This window comes from Piliocolobus tephrosceles, chromosome 9 (assembly GCF_002776525.5).
Source record: "Piliocolobus tephrosceles isolate RC106 chromosome 9, ASM277652v3, whole genome shotgun sequence".
Taxonomy (NCBI): Eukaryota; Metazoa; Chordata; class Mammalia; order Primates; family Cercopithecidae; genus Piliocolobus; species Piliocolobus tephrosceles.
The window spans coordinates 88907694-88918159 of record NC_045442.1 but is presented as its reverse complement, the minus strand read 5'-3'; the positions used below and the strand labels follow the sequence as shown (position 1 = coordinate 88918159).

Below are 10466 nucleotides of genomic sequence, written 5' to 3'. Positions count from 1 at the left end.
AGCCATTTTTTGGCACTGCTTATGAGCCACAGTGCTCTTTTTAGAAAGCCTCATTATGTGAGTCATGAACCGTTCCATTTTCTCTTGGGGGTGAATATAGTATCATTAGTCTTGACATCTAAATCAAATTTTGGAAGGGATTCATCCTATGCAGGGTGACCATAAACAAATCAAGACAATTGTAAACGGAGAGGGGTATATTGACTTATAATAAGATAGGTGCTTATATGTCACTTGAACTGATGAAATAAATAAGTCCGCATTAGACTGTGATATTTTGTATATATGGTGTAACACTACATCAGCCATATACACAAAAGCTACTCAAAGAGCTATACATTCAAAAACAGTATAAAGCAAAATGGAATTCTGAAAGTTTTCAAGTAACCCACAGTAAAGCAAGTAAAAGAAAACAGAGAAATAAAAAACAAAACAAAATATTCAAATCTTTTTTAATCCTGAAGTGGATTAGGTGCCGCTGTTGCTGCTCATGTTGACTCTAGAGCCATAGCCAGACATGGGACTGGAGGAGGAGCAAAAGATGCTGAGCAGGTCCTGAGATCCTAAGGAGGTGGAAGAAGAAGAGGAGGAATGAGTGAATCCCCTAACAACAGTGAGAGAGCAATATGAGCAGTTGAAGGAATGTGTAAAGGCCTGGGAGCAGTTAGAGCTCCGTGACAAGCATGTAGCCTCTCGATCACATACAGAAGAAGATCGCAAGAGGAGCTCTTTGACTTCTTGCATGCAAGGGACCATTGCTTTGCCCACAAACTCCTTAACAACTTGAAATAAATGTGAGGACTTATTCACCCCAGCCTTCATCACCTGGGCATCAGGATATTTCTTTATGGTTTTGAATATGCCATTTGTTTCTTATTTGTATAAATGTAAGTTCATATGAACCTCATAGATTTTGGCTTAGTCTAGTAGCTTCTATGTAATTTGCAGTGATTCCATCTTAATAAAGTTCTGTGATCTGCAAAAAAAAAAAAAGTGACAGCCTTAAGTCCTAACACACCATTAATGATATTAAATATAAATAGTCTTAATGCAGCAATAAAAAGCAGAGATTGACAGAGTGGATTAAAAAGCAGGGCTCAACTGTATGTTGTCTGTAGGAAACTCACTTCAAACATAATGACACAGGCAGTTTGAGAACAAAAAAAAAATGGAAAATTATATCTATACTAACATTAATTAAAAGAAAGTAGGAATGGCTATATTAATAAGCGATAAAGTAGATTTCAGAGCAAAGAAAATTACCAGAGGCAGAGAGGAACATTACTAATGATGAAGGGTCAATACACCAAGAAGACAGCCATCTAAAAGAGCTGCAAAATGTGTGAAGAAAAAAACTGATGGAACTAGAAGGAGAAATAGACAAATCTACAATTATAGTTGAAGACTTCAGTGTTCCTCACTCAACAATTGCTAGAATAACTAGACATAAAATCAGTAAGGAAATAAAATAACTCAAAAATTCCCTCAATCAACAGTATATGGTTAACATTTATAGAATATTCTGTCTAACAACAGCAGAATATACATTCTTTTCAGGCCCACAAAGTAGATAGCAGCATAGAACATATGCTGAACCATAAAACCAACCTTAACAAATTTAGAAGAACTGAAATCATACAGAGTTCATTCTCTAATACTATGGAATCAAACTTGAAATCAATACAGCAAAATGATCAGAAAATTTCTGAACACATGGAAAGGCAACAGCATACTTGTAAAAATCCCACGGGACAAAGAGGAAATCTTGAAGGAATTAAAAAATACACTGAACTGAGGGAAAATGAAAACACAACATATCAAAATGTGTGGGTGCACACCTAAGGCAGTGCTGAGAGCAACGTTTGTATCTCTTAACACATGCACTAGAAAAGGAGAAAATTGAAAATCAATAATCCAAACCCCCAACTCAAGAAGTTTGAAAACTTCAAAATGTAAGCAGAAGGAAGGAAAAATAAAGAACAGATATCAATGAGATTGAAAGCAGAAAAACAATAGAAAAAAAATCAATGAAACAAAAATGATTCTTTGAAGAGATCAATAAAATTGATAAACCTCTAGAAAGACTGGCAAAGAAAAAAAGAATAAATACACAAATTACAAATATCAGGAGTGAAACCTGATATATCACTGCAGACCTGTAGACATCAATATGATGTGGGTTACTATGAACAACTCCACACATGCAAATTTGACAACTTAGATGAAATGAACTAATTCATCAGAAAACACAGTTCTGCAACTCTGCCAATGTGAAATAGTTATTTTGATTAGTGTTGTAACTTAAAGAAAATTGTGTTTGTAATTAAATATCTCCTAAAAAGGAAATTTCCAAGCCCAGATAGTTTCAATGGCTACTTCTACCAAATGTTTAAGGATGAATTGACGTCAATTCTATACAAAAATCTTTTCCAGAAAATGTAAGGGAACACCAGTTCATCTTTGTGAAGATACCAAATACCAAATAATAATACCAAATCAGACTGGTCTCATACCAAAACCAGACAGAGTACAAAATCTTAGATAATAGAATTCAGCAATTTATAAAAAGAAATATGCACTACTTCAAGTGGGATCTTTTTTCTAGGAGTACAATGATGATTTAATATTTAAAAAGTCATCAGTATAATTCACCAGAGTAACAGACTAAAGTTGACGTGGAAAAAAGAATTTGCCAAAATCTAATATTAAGTTATGATTAAAAACTCTCAGAAAAAATAGGAATAGAGGAAGAACATCCTCAATTTGATAGAGCATTTGTTTAAAAAATTGCAGTTAGCATTTTGTTTGATGGTGCTTTCCTTCTAAGACAGGGGAAAGGCAAGGATGTCTGTACTCACCACTTTTATTCAGCATTGTGCTGGAAGCTCTAGCCAGTTCAATAATGCAAGAAAAGGATATGAAAGACATGCAGATTTGAAAGAAGAAATAAAACTGTCTCCATTTGCAGATGACATGATTAGCTCTATAGAAAATCCCAAGGAACCTGCGAGACCCTCCTAGAAACAAAGTGAGCTCAGCAACGCTGCAGGAGAGCCCCATGAAGGAGGGGTTGGGGTATGGACTCCGGATTGGCTGCTTTGCTGGTGAAAGGTGTGTACGGTTGAGCTGTTTCTGATCTTTAGGAACTGGTTAACACTGGGAGGGGCAGCCCCTTCCGGGTCAGCAAGGCCCCAAATGTCAAAAACATGAGAATACAGAAAATAAAGGACGTGGTTAGTACATCCAGCCTCGCCGATGGCTGGCTTCTCTTCACCCTGCCGGTCTCCGCTTAATTGTCACTTTTTCAGAGACAGCTTCTGGGGGACCATGCAGCCCAGATGCCACCGCCGACCTCATACTCCAAGCAGCACCCTGTTTGTTTCATTCACGACCTTCACATTTTTAGTTACTTGTCTGTTACACATGTGTGTCTTCTGTGAGCACAGAACCATGACTGCCTTATTCATTGTTAAATCCCCAGGGCCTGGCAGAGGACCTTGCATATAAAGGGCACCCAATAAATATTTCTTTAATGAAAAAAACAAATGCATGAGGATCACAGAGCTTAAGTGGCTTTCCAAGCTTGTACGGCTGGTAAGTAGAGAAAGTGGCAGATGAGCAGAGTTCTCTGGACTTCAGTTTGGCTTGTTTTTTACTCTGACACATTATGGTGCTTCCCAAAGCCACGAGTGCGTCATGAGCCAGCCTTGCCTGGCATTTAGGTCCTCTGAGAAGCTCCAGCCATGACACCGCCTGGTCCCATTGGGTGTGAGGGGCTGAGTCCCCTGATTCTGAGGGAGGCTGTGCAGCTCTGCAGAGGGTCTGGAACAGAACTGCTGTCCTCTTACCAGGGCCCACTAGTCTCCAATGATGACCAGTCAGACTTGTGTGAAATTTTAGATTAAGCCCATCCCAAGGGCTCGAAAGATATTTGATTCTGTAGGCCTGTCAGAGTTGCCAGATTTGGCAAATAAAAACATAGGATTCTTAGCTAGATCTAAATTTGAGGTAAGCAACTAATATTTTATTAAATAAAAGTATGTCTCAAATATTACATGGAACATATTTAGAATAAACCACAATTCGCAGTTTATCTGAAGTTCATATTTACCTGGGAGTCCTGTCTGTAAGCTGGCTGCCTTCCCAGGGGCATGTTCCAGGAGACTGGATTTTTACAATAGATTCTTCAGTTGATTTCTCTCATCAGCCATGTTGGAAACAACTGCTAATGCCAATCTGTAATCCACTAGATGCCATTTTTGCTCAAGTTATTAACTGGCAAGTTTATACATTTTTATTTAATTTATGGATCTGGAGTCCTTGTCATTCATTAACAGTGCCTCTCACTGGCACAGGAGACTGGAGAAATCACTATTTTTCCAGGGCTTATAATTTATAGAGGAAATTCCTGATAGACAGAGATGGGGTGAGCTAGCCTTGAAGACAGGTGAAAGGACTTCCTGCCAACGGTCCTGTGTGCTCTGCTCCTGCGGGAAGGTTACTGGGCTTGTCAGCCAGTAGAAGGAGGCCATATCAGAGAATGACAGGGTGATCCTGTGTTTTTTCTTGGGGTGGGTGGGTAGATAATGGCCCCAACAACCAGAAATGGGGACACAAAAAAGTGTCTTTAGGTAAGAAAGACACAGTGAGATGGTTTTGGAGATGTTCGTATCTCCTTTGTGCATGCGGGTGGAGGCATTTACCAGGCGGGCCAGTGCTGGGTCTGCATTTGGGAGCGCAGGTGGAGCTGGACGCATGTGTCTCGAAGTTGTCAGTGTGCTGGTGGTAGGCGACACTGGGCTGTGAGTGCAATCATCCAAGAGCAAGGACAGGGCCTGGAAAGTGTGGGAACAGCCAACTCCCTTCCTGTTCATGCTGCTCTTTCACGGTCCACCTCACCGGCTGCAACCCATGAACAGAGTTCCATCAAGTCCCACTGTAGGGGGCTTCCCTGGTGCCCACCCACACCCTGTAACCCCAGGGCTTTATTTGAGGCAAACGTGATTGAGTGTGATCATGATGCTGGGATTATGATCCTCAAGACCTACTCACTGCAGCTGAAACACTGCCCCAATCTTCTGCACAGTGAAGGAGGCCATAACAAGAATCTCTGTTACACACATGGAAAAGTGATCACATTTATGGGTTACTCAAAGACTACAGTCTCCGAAAAGACATATGGGAAGGATAAATGAACGGGAACCTAAAGGTGTTTTTCCCCGACCTCTAGAAATGTTGGGCAAGTTCACTTCTCCTCTCCGTATTCCGTCTCCTCACCTGTAATGGTGTAAGTGTGGTGCCTTCCTTGGAGGGCTGCTCTAAGGGTTAAATAAATGTACATGAGTACATATATATATGTATATATTGATGTATGTGCATATGTGTGTATATATGTCTATATATGTACACACATATAGACACATGGTGTTTAGAATAAGCTCTAACATGTACACTCGATAAATATTAGCTATGTATATGTTGAATTGTATTAAATCATATGTAACTCTTCGATTCCCTTTGAACGAGGTTGTGGACTCTTGTGTGTTCTTTTCGGGCCAGAGTGGAGGCAGGCGGACAGGTTGGAACCCATATTTCTGCTGGCTTAGGATTGGGGCCTCCTGCCATCTGGTCTTCGTTTGTTTTTATGAGTTCAGAGCAGGATAAACTCTTCAGCCTCTCTCTTATCCTCAGTGGAAAGAGCCCTGGGCTGAGAAAAGGAAATACGGGTGTTTATCCACTTCCACTGGTGAAATGGGAGAGAACACGGTGTGTTTGAGAGAGGGCAGCAAGTTTGGCAGGTGCTGTTTGTTCCCCAGGTGCCCCTCAGTACTGAGGCACTCCATGCCAGAAGTTGACAGTTCTCAGCCAAATTCCTCTCTGGAGGTTGCTCTCTGGCTTGCCCAAGCTATCCACTTCTTGTAGGCAGCCCCCATCCAATAACTGGTTGATGAGGAGAGGAGTCTACAGGTCCTGACCTTTGGCCTCAGGATGGGAGAACACCAAAGAGCCATTCCAGATCCAAAAATTCTTGAAGCTCAGCTTTCCATTGAAAGCACCTTGCGTTCAACTTCTTCCTTTGCACAGTTTTGCTTTCTTCACTCCTTATAGATGTGACTGTTAAGAGTAATTCCTAATAAACCTTCGTCATATGAATCTCAGAGCTTTAGAGACTCTTTTTTTTTTTGGTAATCCCAACTTATGATAATTGGTACCAGAAATGGTCCTACAAAGCACAACCTAAATTTGGGTTTTGAGGATGGATCATCCATTGGCTTACTGGCAATGAAGACCACGTCACTGGTTTAAGTGTACCCTGATAGTCCTAGTGTCAAATTGTGGAACAATTGTTGAGATTTTCAACAGTGGTAGACTGAGTTTGGGTGCTGGTGGGAGAAAGCATATGGCAGCTGTGACATCTCAGGTGGTCATCTTGGGAGTCTGGGGGCTGGAGATAGTCATTATAAGGACATTGGAACCAGGTGACCATTCCTGGAGGCCATCAACACCTTGGAGAAAAACAATGGCAGTCTGAGGATGAGGAATCACCAGTGTAAGGCAAAGTGTGAAAGCCAAAGGGTCTTCCCGGCTGCACATGGGAACTCTCATTTCTTTCAGTCAAAATGCAGAAAAGCAGAGGAGAAAGAGAGCTCCAGAGAAAGTTCGGTTTTCAGCATTTGTAGGTCTGCTCCATGAAGATGAGGGCTTTGATTGGGGAGGAGTGAGACACTGAGTTTGGAATAAGGGTTTGTATGGACATAAGTTTTTGTTTTTCTTGGGTAAATATGTGAAAGTGGAATTTCTGGGTCATATGGTAGGTTTAAGTTTAACTTTTTCAGATACTGCCAAATTGTGTTCCAAAGTGGTTGTACTATTTTACATTCCTGCTAGTAATGTATGAGAGTGCCAATGGCTGTACATCCCCGCTGACCTTGTATTGTCAGTCTCGAATTTTAGCTATTTCAACTGCTCTGTAGCATCTCAATGTGGTTTTAATTTGCACTTCCTTATTGACTGAAAATACTGAGCATTGTTTCATAGGCTTACTTACCATGTGTATATCTTCTTTTGTGAAATATCTATCCAAATATTTTGTCCATTTTAAATTGGGTTGTCTTCTTGTTGAGTTGGAAGAGTTCTATGGATTCAAGGTCTTTGTCAGATGTATGACTGAAGAATATGTTCTCCCAGTCAATAGCTTACCTCTTTTCATTTCCGAAAACTCCTATCTGTACTAGAATTTCATTTTCTTGATGGTAAGTTTTGAAGAGCAGAAGACTTTCATTTTGGTGAATTTCAGTTAATCACTTGTTTTTCTCTATGCTTGATCCTCTTTGTGTTCTAAGAAAACTCTTCTTATTACTAGGTCCTGAAGATTTTTTATCATTCTTTATTACATCTTCACTAATCATGTTTTTGCCCCTATCAGACCACAGTAGCTTCTCTTATCAAGTTCACCAGGAACAAATTCTTGGTTCTTTTCTTAGTGGACCCATGAGAAGCATTGGACACCTTCTCCCTGACATACTTTCTTCTTGTGACTCTCAGGACACCACATCCTCATGGGCTTCGTCCTCCTTCCATGGCCACTTCTCGGTATTCATTACTATCATCTTCTTTTCTCTCTCTCTCTCTTTTTTTTTTTTTTTGCCATTTAGCATGCTCCAAGCCTCAAATCTTGGTTCTCTTATTTATTAATATTTATATCCACTGCCTTGACAATCTCATCAGTTTCTGATAGAATCAAATTTACATCTTCAGCCCAGAACTCTCTTCTAAAGTCCAGATTTGCACATTTGTCTTCCACATTTCCACTAGGATGACTTTGCAAACTCAACATTGACAAAATTGTACTTCCCTTGCTCCAACCTCCTGGGCTCATAGTCTTTTCCATCTCAGTTAATAACATCTTCATCTTTCCCACGGTCAGGCCACAAGACCTTGGAGCCACTCTTGACTTTCTTCTTTCACTCTTGTCCGTCATCCACTCAGCAGCAAATTTTGTGGAGAGATCCTCAAATGATGTCCAGGATCCAGTCCCTTCTCACTGTTTCCGCCACTCTCCCTGAGCTTGCCCAAGTCTGCATCACCTCTCCCTGGATCACTGCAGTGGCCTCTTGATGGTCCTCCTTTCCTCCACTCTTGATCCTTTGTAGCTACTGCCAGTACAGCAGGCAGCCTGATCCTCGAAATGTAGACGATATGATCTCACTACACACATCAAAACTCTGCATTGGTTCCCCACGTAATTGGAGTAAAACCCACAGATCTTACAAAAACCAACAAGGGCCTCCGTGGTCTGATGTCTCGTCCCATACCTGACCTCATCTCTTTTTTGTTCAACTCCACTGCAGCCATACTGGCCTCCTTGCTGTTTCTCCAATGTGCAAGGCACACTCCTGCCTTGCACATTTAAAAAAATTGAAATGTAACTTACACACATAAATTTCACCCTCTTAAAGTATAATTCAGTGGTTTTTTTAAAGCATATTCACAAGGGACCCCAACATCTATACTCATTCCAGAACATTTTCATCATTCCCAGAGGAAATCCCATCCCCATTGTCTCCTGCCTTTTTTTTGTGTGTGTGTGAATTGCAAAGGAAGCTTTATAGACAGTGAAAATATAGTACTTTCATTGCTCAAAATGTATAATGTGCAAGAACTTGAAGTTATGTGGTTTACTTGTTGACCATCTGGCTACAGTTCAGTTACTGCTTCAAAAGCTAAACTTCATAATCTTTCTAACCTGCTTTTAAAATAAAGTTCTTAAATTATAGCAATAAGAAAAGGAAACAATTAATATTACAGTTTGTCAAAAACATGTATGAAATTTTAACTCTTATTCTCAAAAAGTTATAAAAATTGATGTTTTGGCTAAGTTATAAACATGCTTATAGTGCATTTATTTATGTAACTCTAGTAATGCTTATGGTGGCTATAAGATCAGAATAGATTCTTAAAAAACATAAAAAATAAAAATATTTAGCCTCGTTATTTATCTGTAGAATGTGTTTATATATACCTAAATTTCAGCATTTACTATATCATCATTGCTTTAATTTAAGAAGTCACATATAAAGAATAAGGCAAAACCACCTATGAGCTGGCATATTAGTTTGTTTCTCAACTTGTAAAAATATTCTTAATTTGTTGATGTAGCAAACAAATTTCAACTTTGATTCCTTTGCAGAAAAACAAGATAATCTTTACAATAAACTTTATGGTTTTTTTTTTTTTTGAGATGGAGTCTGGCTCTGTCACCCAGGCTGGAGTGCATTGGCTCCATCTCTGCTCACTGCAACCTCCTCCTCCTGGGTTCAAGCGATTCTCCTGCTTCAGCCTCCCAAGTAGCTGGGATTACAAGCATGTGCCACCACACTTGGCTAATTTTAGTATTATTAGTAGAGACAGAGTTTCAACATGTTGGCCAGACTGGGCTCGAACTACTGACCTCAGGTGATTCGTCTGGCTTGGCCTCCCACGGTGCTGAGATTACATACATGAGCCACCGCGCCCAGTCTTGCAATGAACTTTATGGTTCAATTGCATACAGGCAACGAGTTATATATGAAAAAATTACGAACTGAACTACAGGTATTAAATACTGAAAAAAGTTAGCAGTTTATTATGATTTGTTTTATTTAACAGTTTGGGAAATCATAGCCATCAGCTTTTCCAGTGGAATTCAGGAATCTCAGTGAAGCTGTTAGTGTAGCGAAACTTGTAGGTAAAATATATGAATACTTTTGATAGCACTGTTAAGGGATCTCTCTAAAATTAACTCACTGATTTCATTCTCAAGCCATGTTGACCTGGGCCGCTCAACATGGCTTTTATCATGCCTGATGTTAATGCATGTTGTCTTTTTACAATAAATTCATGACCATCAGAGGATATCCATTTGACATATGTGGCATCAGGGCCTTCATAGCCACCATAGGTTTTCTCCTCTCCATCCATTATGTCCTTATGAAATTCCACAGTTCTGGGAAAGTCTATCTCCAGACTTTTGCATTGCCTTTCCCCCTGACTCGATTGCCCTCCATTCTTTCTTTGTCCATTTGTATTGCTATAAAGAAGTACCTGAGCCTGGGTAATTTATAAAAAAAGAGGCTTATTTGGCTAACGGTTCTGCAGGCTGTAGGGGAAATGCTGTGCCAGTATCTGGTTGGCTTCCGGTGGGGGACTCAGGCTGCTTCCACTGATGGTGGGAGGTGAAGGGGAGATGGCTGTGCAGAGGTCACAAGGTGAGAGAGGAAATGAGAGAGAGGGTAGTGCCTAGCTCTTCTTAATAGCCAGCTCTCATGTGAGAACAGACCCATTACCTCTAGGCCAGTGACAAGCCATTCACGAGGGATCATCTCCCAAGACCTGAACACCTCCACTAGGCTCTGCCTCCAGCATTGGAATCAAATTTCAACATGAGGTTTGGAGAGGGGGCAAATATCCAAACTACAACTCACTCC

General features: G+C 40.3%; 2 pseudogenes; one reads left to right on the top strand and one right to left on the bottom strand.

Annotated features, from left to right (window-relative positions):
• The first annotated feature begins 517 nt into the window (after positions 1–517).
• On the top strand, positions 518–792 carry LOC111531315 (annotated as a pseudogene).
• Positions 793–6363: 5571 nt separating this feature from the next.
• On the bottom strand, positions 6364–9960 carry LOC111531310 (annotated as a pseudogene).
• Between the last annotated feature and the right edge of the window lie 506 nt (positions 9961–10466).